A 6,357-nucleotide genomic window follows, 5' to 3' on the forward strand; every position below is an offset into this window, starting at 1 on the left:
TATAAGGCATCACATATTTACAAGGCTCTGGCTTGGCCATATCTGTGGAACTGCATTCAGTTCTGGACACCGCAGCTCAATAAGGATATAGTTATCTTGGAGAGGTTTCCGTGCAGTTTCTTGATATTGAGATTGGATTAAAACTAGATTATGAAGACAAGCTGCATATAAAAGATTTAAGGGGTGGTGTAATTGAGGATGATTTGATAGAATATGGAGAATTCATTTTCACTCATGAGGAAGTCCAAAACAACGTGGTGGGAATAAGTTTAAAATTTGTACCAAGTTGCTTAAGGGTGCACAATGGATAGTGGAAGTATGGGACTCAATCCTGGGTAAAAATGCCAATTGAAAACTTCAACATTGAGATTGATGGATTTCTTAAGTAACAATGTTGAACAACTTTAAGGCGATTTAAATAATCTTACCATCCTATGGTTAGTTTTTTAATATGACAGCAGAAATCTTTAACGTTTCGTGGTTTAAACGCATTTATGAAACAGGCGTAGATTGAAGAACATCCGTGTATAATAAGCAATGTTTGCAGATCCGTGGAAAACCCCTAAACATTATAAGCAGACTGAATATTACAAACATGACCTCACCTAAGTGTCATCACTTATGGTAAGATAATTTAACCAATGAGCCCATTATGGATCAGAAAACAAACTGCTGGAGGAGTTCAATGGGTCAAGGACCACCTGTGGAGGCAAAAAGATAGTCGATAGTTTGGGGCAATATCCAAAATGATGACTATTCCTTTCTCTCAACAAATGCTACTTGACACACTGAGTTTCTCCAGTGGTTTGTTGTTTTGCTCTAGATTACAGCATCTGCAGACTCTTGTGTGTCCATTACGGATGTTTTCCAGGTGATCAGATGCTGTCCATGTGAGTTACCTGGAGGACTGGTTTTCTCTAACCTGTAGGAACACAGGCTCTGTGGTTCGTTTGGGAGTTGGATAGTTCTCAAGGAGGTTGGAAGTCTGGGAACCAAGTTGTATCATTTCCATATATTTGTATTCACTGTAATTCTGTAAAGTATTTACCTAATTCTCATTAATCACAATCATACTTTATTAGCCAAGTATGTTTTGCAACATACGAGGAATTTGATTAATCAATATAATAAAAAATGTTTACTAAAACAAAACTCGTGCCAGAAAGATAAGCAGTACTACTGTTGCCAACCTGTGTGATGGCAATCAAATTTATGATGGGTCATGGAACTAAAGCATGCAAGAACATCAGCAGTGGTCCATTTAAATGGTGGACCAGGGTCAAGCAGTTCAGTGGGCAACTCTTGTTCCTCAGTCTGAAGAAGGGTTTCGGCCCGAAACGTTGCCTATTTCCTTCGCTCCATAGATGCTGCTGCACCCGCTGAGTTTCTCCAGCACTTTTGTCTACCTTCAATTTTCCAGCATCTGCAGTTCCTTCTTAAACTCTTGTTCCTATATCCCTTACCGGTTCACAATTCCACTTTTAGCTTTCTCCTAAGAGATGATTGTTTATTACAGACTTTGGAAATAGAGGGGTTTTATTCTGAGCACAACTTACATCAGAAAAAAGTTTTCCATAATTTTCGAATATAAGACAGGCATTAGATGATAGCATGATAAAACAATTTTTAAATTTTTTTTTTTTTTTAAATTGTAAGGAGCAGCAAGGTCTTCTTTTAAATCCAAAAGTGCATAGATAACAGGTTAACAGAGTGAGACAGGAATAAACCTCCCCTCCCTTTCATTCTGAGGAAGTATTGGTGCCCCACCACTCATCCACCCGAGATCACCTCACACAGTACAGAGGACCGATTGAAAATTACATCTTTCCATTTTGCAGTGCATAGTAAAATGTCATCACTTCCGGCTCCCTATCGTCCAAAGCCTCCAACCTCATCGTTCCCCAGCCCCACACGGCCCGAATTTACCTACTCCCCAAAATCCACAAACCTGACTGTCCTGGCAGACCCACCTGACTGTCCTGGCAGACCCATTGTTTCTGCTTGTTCTTGTCCCAACAAACTTATTTCCGCATACCTCGACTCCATCCTATCCCCCCTGGTCAAATCCCTCCCTACCTATGTCCAAGACACCTCACACCATCTTCGTCTCCTCCATGACTTCCGTTTTCCAGGCCCCCACTCCCTCATCTTCACCATGGATGTCCAGTCACTCTACACCTCCATCCCCACCAGGAGGGTCTTAAAGCCCTCCATATCTTCCTCGACCGCAGAACCAACCAATCCCAGTCTACAGATACTCTCCTCCACCTAGCGGAGTTGGTCCTTGCCCTCAATAACTTTACGTTTGACTCCTCCCATTTCCTCCAAATGCAAGGCGTAGCTATGGGCACGCGCATGGGCCCCAATGTACCTGCCTCTTTATAGGGTACATCAAACAATCCTTGTTCGAGACGTACCGTGGCCCGATCCCCGAACTCTACCTCCGCTACATTGATGACTGCATTGGTGCTACCTCCTGCACCCATGCAGAATTCAGACTTCATCCATTTCACCACTAACTTCCATCCGGCACTCAAATTCACCTGGAACATTTCCGCCATCTCCCTACCGTTTCTAGACCTCACTATCTCCATCGCAGGTAACAGACTACTGACCGACATCTACTACAAACCCACTGACTCCCATAGCTATCTGGACTGCACTTCTTCCCACCCTGCTTTCTGTAAGGACACCATCCCATACTCCCAATTCCTCCCAGGAGGAGGTGTTCCTAACCAGGGCATCATTCAATAGGGAACGAGGGTTCCCCTATTCAACTATAGATGAGGCTCTCACCAGGATCTCCTCTATATCCCGTAGCTCCGCTCTAACTCCCCATCCCCCCCCCACTCGTAACAAGGACATAGTCCCCCTTCCACCGTACCAGCCATCAGATACAACAAATAATACTCCGACATTTTCGCCACCTCCAATGGGATCCCACCACGAACCACATCTTCCCATCTCCTACCCTTTCAGCTTTCCGCAGAGACCGCTCCCTCCGTAACTCCTTGGCAAATTTGTCCCTTCCCACCAAAACCACCCCCTCCCCTGGAACTTTCCCTTGCAACCGGTGGAAATGCTACACATGTCGCTTAACCTCCCCCCTCGATTCCATCCAAGGACCCAAGCAGTCTTTCCAGGTGAGGCAGAGGTTCACCTGCACCACCTCCAACCTCATCTATTGCCTCCACTGTACTAAGTGTCAACTGCTCTACATCGGTGAGACCAAGCGTAGACTTGGTGATCGATTCGCCCATAACCACCGCTCAGTTTGCATTAACCAACCTGATCTCCCTGAGGCTCAGCATTTCAACTCCCCCTCCCATTCTGAATCTGACCTTTCTGTCCATGGCCAGAGTGAGTCCCACCGCAAATTGTAGGAGCAGCACCTCATATTTAGCTTGGGCAGTTTACACGCCCAGCAATGAACATTAACTTCTCCAATTTCAGGTAGTCCTTGCTTTCACCCTCCTTCCCCTCCCCAGCTCTCCCACAGCCCAGTCTCCGCCCCTTCAATTATCTCATTAGCCACTTTTTTTGCCAAAATCCTAGAATGAACACCATTATGACTTGTCAGCATATACAGTGGCTTGCAAAAGTTTTCATACCCCTTGAATTTTTCCACATTTTGTCACGTTACAACCACAAACGTGTTTTATTGGGATTTTATGTGATAGGCCAACACAAAGTGGTGCATAATTGTGAAGTGGAAGGAAAATGATACATGGTTTTCAAATTTTTTTACAAATAAAAAAAACTGAAAAGTGTGGCGTGCAAAAGTATTCAGCCCCCTTTACTCTGATACCCCTAAATAAAATCCAGTGCAACCAATTGCCTTCAGAAGTCACCTAATTAATAAATAGAGTCCACTTGTGTGTAATCTAATCTCAGTATAAATACAGCTGTTCTGTGAAGGCCTCAGAGGTTTGTTAGAAAACATTAGTGAACAAACAGCATCATGAAGCCCAAGGAACACACCAGGCAGGTCAGGGATAAAGTTGTGGAGAGGTTTAAAGCAGGGTTAGGTTATAAAAAAAATCCCAAGCTTTGAACATCTCACGGAGCACTGTTCAATCCATCATCCGAAAATGGAAAGAGTATGGCACAACTGCAAACCTACCAAGACATGGCCGTCCACCTAAACTGACAGTCCGGGCAAGGAGAGCATTGATCAGAGAAGCAGCCAAGAGGCCCATGGTAACTCTGGAGGAGCTGCAGAGATCCACAGCTCAGGTGGGAGAATCTGTCCACAGGACAACTATTAGTCGTGCACTCCACAAATCGGGCCTTTATGGAAGAGTGGCAAGAAGAAAGCCATTGTTGAAAAAAAGCCATAAGAAGTCCCGTTTGCAGTTTGCCACAAGCCATGTGGGGGACACAGCAAACATGTGGAGGAAGGTGCTCTGGTCAGATGAGACCAAAATTGAAGTTTTTGGCCTAAATGCAAAACGCTATGTGTGGCGGAAAACTAACACTGCACATCACCCTGAACACACCATCCCCACTGTGAAACATGGTGGTGGCAGCATCATGCTGTGGGGATGCTTTTCTTCAGCAGGGACAGGGAAGCTGGTCAGAGTTGATGGGAAGATGGATGGAGCCAAATACAGAGCAATCTTGGAAGAAAACCTGTTAGAGTCTGCAAAAGACTTGAGACTGGGGCGGAGGTTCACCTTCCAGCAGGACAACGACCCTAAACATACAGCCAGAGCTACAATGGAATGGTTTAGATCAAAGCATATTCATGTGTTAGAATGGCCCAGTCAAAGTCCAGACCTAAATCCAATTGAGAATCTCTGGCAAGACTTGAAAATTGCTGTTCACAGACGCTCTCCATCCAATCTGACTGAGCTTGAGCTATTTTGCAAAGAAGAATGGGCAAAAATTTCAGTCTCTAGATGTGCAAAGCTGGTAGAGACATACCCCAAAAGACTTGCAGCTGTAATTGCAGCGAAAGGTGGTTCTACAAAGTATTGACTCGGGGGGGCTGAATATTTTTGCACGCCACACTTTTCAGTTTTTTATATGTAAAAAAATGTGAAAACCATGTATCATTTTCCTTCCACTTCACAATTATGCACCACTTTGTGTTGGTCTATCACATAAAATCCCAATAAAATACATTTAAGTTTGTGGTTGTAACGTGACAAAATGTGGAAACGTGCCACTGTAGCTCCAGTCAGTACCACTACCTTGGGAATTGTAATTCTCCCAGTTCCTTCCTCCCTTTCCTGACACACAGCTATGCTTCAGATGTTACTTTTATTCTTTGTATGAATGCTGAAGCAAACTACCTGTTTATGACATGACATCTGTTTGTTTTCCATTAATTCGCCAGTGACACATTTTATACGACTAAATGCCATATCACTTTTTAAAATATCTATAAAAGCTCTTTCTATGTTTATATTTCTTGATAATTTTATCTAATGTTCTAATCTATTAATGTTTTAGTCACTTGTTGCCTTTTTGTATATTCTGATCTGACTGAGATATTGAATTTAATGAAAAAGCATGCAATTGTGCAACAGCATCTACATTTTTTAACAGCCTGTGGATGGTCCCCTTAGTACTTTTCTGTGCATTCCAAATGACTCAAAATTCCTTCAAATATCTACCATTGCATCTTGACCTGATTGATCCCTTAATCAAATTTGTCATTTCACTTCCGCCAGTTTTGCATTGATAGTTGTTGACCTAGTCTAAATTTAAAATACAGGTCTTGGAATTTTTCTTCTCTTCTTAAACAAAAGATAAAACCCAATCAATCACCATAACCTAGTGATACCATTGTGCTGAGGTTATGAATGAATCCCATCTCACTTCACAGTCCCAGGTCCAGAGGGAGATTATTGGATTGGGAAGCCAACCAGGCTTTTTGTTCAGTTAAATCATGTTACAAAATTGCATTTTACAGAAGGATGCTGCAGATTTTTAAACTATGATCAAAGCTTCACTTACCCACAATGAAGGTTCTGTCTTTTTTTCTAAGGATTATTCAGTTTTTTAAATATACGGCATAATCCTAATGCAAAGAAGAGGCATGCATGCTGAGTGTAATGGGTGTAAGTGGTCAGCATGGACATAGTGGGCCACACGGTTTGGTTCTGTGCTGTGTGACTATGACAAAAGCCTCATTCGATATCTCATTCGTTATCTCAATCAGGCATTGTTGTAGAGGCTCTTTAAGACAGTGTCTAATGCCCAACTATCCTTTTCATCAAATACCTTCCCAGTCATAAATCATTGAACTACACATGTTTCTGAATAACTGCCCAGTGCAGAGTTCCATTCACAATCCATCATAATGAAGCAGGGGTCATTTAGACTTGGGCTGGGTATATAACAAGTAAT

Source organism: Leucoraja erinacea, chromosome 1, assembly GCF_028641065.1.
Source record: "Leucoraja erinacea ecotype New England chromosome 1, Leri_hhj_1, whole genome shotgun sequence".
In the NCBI taxonomy this organism is placed as follows: domain Eukaryota; kingdom Metazoa; phylum Chordata; class Chondrichthyes; order Rajiformes; family Rajidae; genus Leucoraja; species Leucoraja erinaceus.